At 37.8% G+C, this 9,367-nt stretch overlaps 1 non-coding gene across 1 annotated transcript; it reads left to right on the top strand.

Moving 5' to 3' along the window:
* Positions 1-5,352: 5,352 nt before the first annotated feature.
* Positions 5,353-5,460, top strand: LOC148568448 (small nucleolar RNA R71). The gene has a single exon (XR_015882415.1). It is a non-coding gene; the product is annotated as a small nucleolar RNA R71 (small nucleolar RNA).
* Positions 5,461-9,367: the final 3,907 nt, after the last annotated feature.

The following is a 9,367-nucleotide window of genomic DNA, read 5'->3' on the forward strand; positions in this document are numbered from 1 at the left end:
TCCAGAGATAGATGCGAATACAATAGTAAAAAGTGCTATTTATACTAAACTAGTTACTAGGGATTATAGAAAATAAGTAACTAAGTGCAGATAGTGCAGAAATCCACTTCCGGGGCCCACTTGGTGTGTGCTTAGGCTGAGAATTGGGCTTTACACGTGCATAGGCCATTCTTGGAGTTAAACGCCAGCTTGGGTGCCAGTTTGGGCGTTTAACTCTAGTTCTGGTGCCAGTTCCGGCGTTTTACTCTAGAAAAGGGTCTCTAGTGGGCGTTTGAACGCCTGTTTGGGCCATCAAATCTCGGGCAAAGCATAGACTATTATACATTAATGGAAAGCCCAAGATGTTTACTTTCCAACGAAATTAAGAGCGCACCAATTGGGCTTCTGTAGCTCCAGAAAATCTACTTCGAGTGCAGGAGGGTCAGAATCCAACAGCATCTGCAGTCCTTTTTCAGCCTCTGAATCAGATTTTTTCTCAGGTCCCTCAATTTCAGCCAGAAAATACATGAAATCACAGAAAAACACACAAACTCATAAAAAATAATAAAAATATAATAAAAAGTAATTAAAACATGCTAAAAACTATGTAAAAACAATGCCAAAAAGGGTATAAATTATCTCCTCATCACAACACCAAACTTAAATTGTTGCTTGTACCCAAGCAACTAAAAATAAAATAGGATAAAAAGAAGAAAAAATACAATAAATTCCAAAAATATCAATGAAGATTAGTTTTAATTAGATGAACGGGGCTAGTAACTTTTTGCTTCTGAACAGTTTTAGCATCTCACTTTATCCTTTGAAGTTCAGAATGATTGGCATCCATAGGAACTCAGAATTCCGATTTGTGTTATTGATTCTCCTAGTTCAGTATGTTGATTCTTGAACACAGCTACTTTATGAGTCTTGGCTGTGACCCTAAGCATTTTGTTTTCCAGTATTACCACCGGATACATAAATGCCACAGACACATAACTGGGTGAACCTTTTCAGATTGTGACTCAGCTTTGCTAGAGTTCCCAGTTAGAGGTGCCCAGAGCTCTTAAGCATACTCTTTTTGCTTTGGACTATGAATTTAACCGCAAAGTCTCAAGCTTTTTACTTGACACCTTCACGCCACAAGCACATGGTTAGGGACAGCTTGGTTTAGCTGCTTAGGCCAGGATTTTATTCCTTTGGGCCCTCCTATCCATTAAGGCTCAAAGCCTTGGATCCTTTTTACCCTTGCCTTTTTAATAACATTTCTTTTTTTCATTATTCTTTCAAGAGCCAACAATTTTAACATTCATAAACTCCACTATAGAAAATATGCACTGTTCAAGCATTCATTCAGAAAACAAAAAGTATTGCCACCACATCAAAATAATTAAACCATTTTCAATATAGAATTCAAAATTCATGTACTTCTTGTTCTTTTGCAATTAAAAACATTTTTCAATTAAGAAAGGTGAAGGATTCATGGAGTCATTCATAGCTTTAAGACATAGACACTAGACACTAATGATCATGTAATAAAGACACAAACATAGACAAAACATAAAGCATAGAATTTGAAAAACAGAAAAATAAGAACAAGGAAATTAAAGAACGGGTCCACCTTAGTGATGGCGCTAGTTCTTCCTCTTGAAGATCTTATGGATTGCTTTAACTCCTCAATATCTCTTCCTTGCCTTTGTTGCTCCTCCCTCATGACTCTTTGGTCCTCTCTGATTTCATGGAGGATAATGGAGTGCTCTTGGTGCTCCATCCTTAGTTGCCCCATGTTGGAACTCAATTCTCCTAAGGAGGTGTTGAGTTGCTCCCAATAGTTGTGTGGAGGAAAGTGCATCCCTTGAGGCATCTCAGTGATTTCTTGATGAGAAATTTTCTCATGCTCTTATTGAGGTCCATGAGTGGGCTCTCTTGTTTTCTCCATCCTCTTCTTAGTGATGGGCTTGTCTCCTTCAATGAGGATGTCTTCCTCTATGACAATTCCAGCTGAATTGCATAGGTTACAGATGAGATGAGGAAAGGCTAACCTTGCCAAAGTAGAGGGCTTGTCTGCCACCTTGTAGAGTTCTAGAGGTATGATCTCATGAACTTCTACTTCCTCTCCATTCATGATACTATGGAACATGATAGCCCGGTCTATTGTAACTTTAGACCGGTTGCTAGTAGGAATGATAGAGCATTGGATGAACTCCAGCTATCCCCTAGCTACGGGTTTGAGGTCAAGCCTTCTTAATTGAACCAGCTTGCCTCTTAAGTCTCTCTTCCATTGAGCTCCTTCCACACAAATGTCCATAAGGACTTGGTCCAACCTTTGATCAAAGTTAACCCTTCTAGTGAAAGGGTGAGGATCTCCTTGCATCATTGGCAAGTTAAAGGCCAACCTCACATTTTCCGAACTGAAATCCAAGTAATTCCCCCAAACTATTGTGAGCCAATTCTTTAGGTTCGGGTTCATACTTTGATCATGGTTCTTAGTGATCCATGCATTAGCATAGAACTCTTGAACCATTAAAATTCCGACTTGTTGGATGGGGTTGGTGAGAGCTTTCCAACCTCTTCTTTGAATCTCACGTCAGATCTCTAGACATTCACTCTTTTTGAGCATGAAGGAGACTTCGGGAATCACCCTTTTCTTGGCCACAACTTCATAGAAGTGGTCTTGATGGACTTTTGAGATGAATCTCTCCATCTCCCATGACTCAGAGGTGGAAGCAATTGCCTTCCCTTTCCTCTTTCTAGAGGTTTCTCCGGCCTTAGGTGCCATTAATGGTTATGGAAAAATAAAAAGCAGAGCTTTTTCCCACACCAAACTTAAAAGGTTTGCTCGTTCTCGAGCAAAAGAAGAAAGAAAGGAGTAGAAGAAGAAGAAATGGAGGAGATGGAGGGGAAGGTTGGTTTCGGCCAAGGGGGTTTAAGTGTGTATGATGTGTGAATTTGAAGGTGGTAAGAAGGGGTATTTATAGGGTAAGAGAGAGGGGAATTCGTGTATGAGGGGTTGGGTTTGGGAGGGAAATATTTTGAATTTGAATGGTAAGGTAGGTGGGGTTTTATGATAGATGGATGTGAGTGGTGAAGAGGTTGTGGGGAAGAGGGTAGGATTTGATAGGTGAATGGTGTTTGGGGAAGAGGTATTGATGTGATTGGTCAAGGGTATTTGGGGAAGAGTGTTATGGAGCGGTGTAAAGAGGAAAGAGAGTGAGTTGGGGTAGGTTGGGATCCTGTGGGGTCCACAGATCCTGAGGTGTCAAGAAATTCTGCTCCCTACACCATTCTGGCATTTAAACGTCCTCTATATGCCATTTCTGGCATTTAACGCCAACTCTGCTATCTTTTCTAGCATTAAACGCCAGGCTGATGCCCCTTTCTGGCGTTTAACGCCCACCAGACACCCTTTTCTGGTGTTAAATGCCACTCTGTCTGCCATTTTTGGCGTTTAACGCCAGCCAGATACCAGACACCCTTTTCTGGTGTTTAACGCCAGTCTGGCTGCCATTTCTGGCGTTTGACGCCCAGAATGCTACTAGGTGTGCTATTTTTTATGCTGTTTTTTATTTTGCTTTAATTCTACAGCTGTTTTTATGACTTCACATGATTATCAATCTAAAGAAAACATAAGATAACAATGGAAAACAAATGTCTATGAAATTAAATATAATTAAATAATATTGGGTTGCCTCCCAATAAGCGCTTCTTTAATGTCAATAGCTTGACAGTGATCTCTTAGAGAGCTTCACAGAGACTCAGAGCTTGATGGTGGCCTCCCAACACCAAACTTAGAAGTTGAGTGTGGGGGCTCTATTTTACTCTGTATTGAGAGAAGCTTCTCATGCTTCCTTTCCATGGTTACAGAAGAAGATCATTGAGCCTTAAACACAAGGTAGTCCTCATTCAATTGAAGGACTAACTCTCCTCTGTCCTCATCAATCATAGCTCTTGCTGTGGCTAGGAAGGGTCTTCCAAGGATAATGGATTCATCTTCATCCTTTCCAGTGTCTAGGATTATGAAATTAGCAGGGATGTACAGGCCTTCAATCTTCACTAAGACATCCTCTACAAGTCCATAAGCCTGTTTCATTGATTTGTCTACCATCTCTAGTGAGATTCTTGCAGCTTGTACGTCAAAGATCCCTAGTTTCTCCATTACAGAGAGTGGCATGAAGTTTATACCTGACCCTAGGTCACACAGAGCCTTCTCAAAGGTCATGGTGCCTATGATACAGGGTATTAAGAATTTTCTGGGATTCAGTTTCTTCTGAGGTAATTTCAGTTAAACCAAGGCATTCAGATCATTGATGAGCAATGGAGGTTCATCCTTCCAAGTCTCATTACCAAATAACCTGGCATTCAGCCTCATGATTGCTCCTAGATACTGAGCAACTTGCTCTTCAAAAATATCTTCATCCTCTTCAGAGGAGAAATACTCATCAGAGCTCATGAATGGCAACAGTAAGTTCGGTGGAATCTCTATGGTCTCTATATGAGCCTCAGATTCCTTTGGTTCCTAATTAGGGAACTCCTTAGTGGTCAGTGGACGTCCATTAAGATCTTCGTCACTAGAAATCACTGCCTTTTCATTCTCTCCAGGTTCGGCCACTTTGGATATGGTTATGGCCTTGCACTCTCTTTTGGATTCTCTTCTGTATTGCTTGGGAGAGTACTAGGAAGGATTTCAGTAACTTTTTTACTCAGCTGACCCACTTGTGCCTCCAAATTTCTGATGGAGGACCTTGTTTTAGTCATGAAACTGAGAGTGGTCTTAGATAGATCAGAGACTATGGTTGCTAAGTCAGAGAGGCTCTGCTTAGAATTCTCTGTCTGTTGCTCAGAAGATGATGGAAAAGGCTTACTATTGCCAAACCTGTTTCTCCCACCATTATTATTATTGAAGCCTTGTTGAGGCTTCTGTTGATCCTTCCATGATAAATTTGGATGATTTCTCCATGAAGGATTATAGGTGTTTCCATAGGATTCTCCCATGTAATTCACCTCTTCCATTGCAGGATTCTCAGGGTCATAAGTTTCTCCTTCAGAGGAGGCTTCTTTAGTACTGCCGGATGCAGCTTGCATTCCAGTCAAATTTTGAGAAATTATATTGAGTTGCTGAGTCAATATTTTATTCTGAGCTAATATGGCATTCAGAGTATCAATCTCAAGAACTCCTTTCTACTGAGTCATCCCATTATTCACAGGATTTCTTTCAGAAGTATACATGAACTGATTATTTGCAACCATTTCAATGAGTTCCTGGGCTTCTGCAGGCGTCTTCTTCAGATGAAGAGATCCACCAGCAGAGTGATCCAAGGACATCTTGGATAATTCAGACAGACCATTATAGAATATACATAGGATGCTCCATTCTGAAAGCATGTCAGAAGGACACCTTTTGATCAATTGCTTGTATCTTTCCCAAGCTTCATAGAGGGATTCACCTTCCTTTTATCTGAAGTTTTGGACTTCCACTCTAAGCTTGCTCAACTTTTGAGGTGGAAAGAATTTGGCCAAGAATGTATTGACCAACTTTTCCCAAGAGTTCAGGCTTTCTTTAGGTTGTGAGTCCAACCATATCCTAGCTCTGTCTCTTACAGCAAAGCGAAAAAGCATAAGTCTATAGACCTCAGGATTAACCCCATTGGTCTTAACAGTGTCACAAATTTCCAAGAATTTAGCTAAGAACTGATGAGAATCTTCCAATGGAAGTCCATGAAACTTACAATTCTGCTGCATTAGAAAAACTAATTGAGGCTTAAGCTCAAAGTTGTTTGCTCCAATTGTAGGAATTGAGATGCTTCTTCCATAGAAGTCAGAAGTTGGTGCAGTAAAGTCACCAAGCACCTTCCTTGCATCTCCACCATTGTTGTTATTTTCGTCTGCCATGTTTACTTCTTTTTCGAAAATTTCTGTAAGGTCCTCTCCAGAGTGTTGTGCTTTAGCTTCTCTTAGCTTCCTCTTCAGAGTCCTTTCAGGTTCATGATCAGCTTCAACAAGAATGTTCTTATCCTTGTTCCTGCTCATATGAAAAAGAAGAGAACAGACAGAGAAGAGGAATCCTCTATGTAACAGTATAGAGATTCCTTTATGTGAGTAGAAGAATGGAAGAATAGAAGAATGAGGTAGAGAGGGAATAAGAAGAATTTGAACACAGAGAGAGGGAGAGGGTTCGAATTTTTAAGAAGAGGGATGTTAGTGAATAAGTAAAATAAATAGAAAGAGATGAGAGAGAAGGAGTATTCGAATATTAATTAAAATAAAATAAAAATATTTTTGTTTTTATTTTAATTATTAGTTAGAATTCGAAATTATTAAAAGAAATAAAATTAAAATTTAAAACAATTAGTTAAATAAAAAAATTTGAAAAAGTGGTTAGTGATTTTCGAAAATTAGAGAGAGAAAAAAGTAGTTAGGTGGTTTTGAAAAGGATAAGAAATAGTAAACTTTTTTAGAATCAAAACAAACAAGTCAAGTGGTTAATTGAAACATATTTGAAAATAAATTTTGAAAAAATAAGAAGTTAGAAAAAGATTTTGAAATTAAGTTTTGAAAAAGATATTATTGAAATTTATTTTAAAAAAGATTTGAAAAAGAGATTTAAAAAGATTTGATTTTAAAAATTAAAGTTGATGACTTGACTATCAAGAAACTAAAAGATATGATTCTAGAATTTAAAGATTGAACCTTTCTTAACAAGAAAGTAACAAACTTGAAATTTTTGAATCAAAACATTAAATGTTAGCAATAATTTCGAAAATTATGAAATAAAAATAAGAAAAAGATTTTGAAAAATTTATTTTGAAGAATTTTCGAAAAACATGAAAGAAAAATGAAAAAGATTTGAAAAGATAGAATTTTTAAATTGAAATTTTGACTTTACTGACAAGAAACAACTAAATTTTAAAAATTTTTGACTAAGTCAACCCAAAATTTCGAAATTTATGAGTAAAATAAGGAAAAGATATTATTTTTTTATTTTTGAATTAATGAAGAAAGATTATTTTGTTGTTTTTCTCTTTCTTCATTAAACAACAAAAATGAAACAAAACATAAAAATTTAAGATCAAAACAATAGATGCATGCAAGAACACTTTGAATTTCAAAATGAACACTAAGAACACTTTGAAGATCATGATGAACATTAAGAACATATTTTTGAAAATTTTTAAGAAAAGAAACACATGCAAGACACCAAACTTAGAAATTTTTAATGTTTAGACACTATGAATTCGAAAATGCATATGAAAAACAACAAAAAACACCAAACAAGAAAATCACAAGATTAAACAAAGAAAATCATCAAGAACAACTTGAAGATCAAAGAAGAACACAATGCATATATTTTCGAAAATTTTAAGAAAATTAAAACATGCAATTGACACCAAACTTAAAATTTGACACAAGACTTAAACAAGAAACACAAAATTTTTGGTTTTATTCAATTTTTTGTATATTTTTCAAAAATATTTTGGAAAAAGAAAATAAAGAAATTCAAAATTTTTAATAAGAATTCCAGGATTCGTGTAATGTTAGTCTAAAGCTCCGATCCAAAAGAATTAGACATGGCCAAATGGCTAGCCAAGCTTTAGCATAAATGCAGACATGTCCTTTCTACAATGGAAAGTGGAAACCCCGGTCCAAAAGATTAGACATGGCTTAACAGCCAGCCAGGTTTCAACATATCTTAGGAAGCTCTAGAATTCATTCTTAAAAATCTCTGAAGAACATTTTTTTTCAAAAAGTTTTTTATTATTTTTTTCGAAAATAAGAATAAAAAGCTTAAACATAAAATAAAATTACCTAATCTAAGCAACAAGATGAACCGTCAGTTGTCCAAACTCGAACAATCCCCAGTAACGGCGCCAAAAACTTGGTGCACGAAATTGTGATTCACACTTTTTACAACTCCGCACAACTAACCAGCAAGTGCACTGGGTCGTCCAAGTAATACCTTACGGGAGTAAGGGTCGATCCCACGGAGATTGTCGGCTTGAAGCAAGCTATGGTCATCTTGTAAATCTCAGTTAGGTGGATTCAATTGGTTATGAGGTTTTGATAATTAAAAGATAAATAAAACATAAAATAAAATAGAGATACTTATGTAATTCATTGGTGGGAATTTCAGATAAGCGTTTGGAAATGCTTTATTGCTTCTGAACCTCTGCTTTCCTATTGTCTTCTTCCAATCATGCGTGCTCCTTTCCATTGCAAGCTGTATGATCCTCTCGGATGAAAAATACCAGGTACGATCTCTGCACGGCTAATCAACTGTCAGATTTCTCGTCTCGGATGAAAAATACCAGGTACAGCTACCGCACGGCTAATCATCTGTCGGTTCTCACTAGCGTCGGAATAGGACCCTTATCCTTTTGCACACTGTCACTGCGCCCAACATTCGCAAGTTTGAAGCTCGTCACAGTCATCCCTTCCCAGATCCTACTCGGAATACCACAGACAAGGTTTAGACTTTCCGGATCTCAGGAATGGCTGCCAATTGGTTCTAGCCTATATCACAAAGATCCTAATCTCACGGACTCGGCCCGTGTATTAGAGACCCAAGAGAATATAATCTGGCTGTCATCCAATGACTACGTTGAACATCATGTTGACCGCTTGTGGTTGTCAGGCACGCGGATCTTGGCTAAGCGAGTAACGAAGATTGGGTAATTGTCTCGGGTCACCCCTTCATTATGACTTAACTGAATTAAGTACGAGAGTATATCTTGGAGAAGAAGTAAGCGTGAATTCAAAGAGAAACAATAGTACTTGCATTAATTCATGAAGAACAGCAGAGCTCCGCACCTTAATCTATGAGGTGTAGAAACTCCACCGTAGAAAATACATAAGAGAAGAAGGTCTAGGCATGGCCGAATGGCCAGCCTCCAATGTCTAAGTATAAGGACTAAACATCCAGAGATAGATGCGAATACAATAGTAAAACGTGCTATTTATACTAAACTAGTTACTAGGGATTACAGAAAATATGTAACTAAGCGCAGATAGTGCAGAAATCCACTTTTGGGGCCCATTTGGTGTGTGCTTAGGCTGAGAATTGAACTTTACACATGCATAGGCCATTCTTGAGTTAAACACCAGCTTGGGTGCCAGTTTGGGCGTTTAACTCTACTTCTGGTGCCAGTTCCGGCGTTTTACTCCAGAAAAGGGTCTCTAGTGGGCGTTTGAACGCCTGTTTGGGCCATCAAATCTCGGGCAAAGTATGAACTATTATACACTGTTGGAAAGCCCAAGATGTCTAATTTCCAACGCAATTAATATCAAGTGAATTGGGCTTCTGTAGCTCTATAAAATCCACTTCGAGTGCAGGAGGGTCAGAATCCAACAGCATCTGCAGTCCTTTTTCAGCCTCTGAATAAGATTTTTGCTCAGG

This window comes from Arachis ipaensis, chromosome B4 (assembly GCF_059453495.1).
Source record: "Arachis ipaensis isolate K30076 ecotype BB chromosome B4, ASM5945349v1, whole genome shotgun sequence".
NCBI lineage: Eukaryota > Viridiplantae > Streptophyta > Magnoliopsida > Fabales > Fabaceae > Arachis > Arachis ipaensis.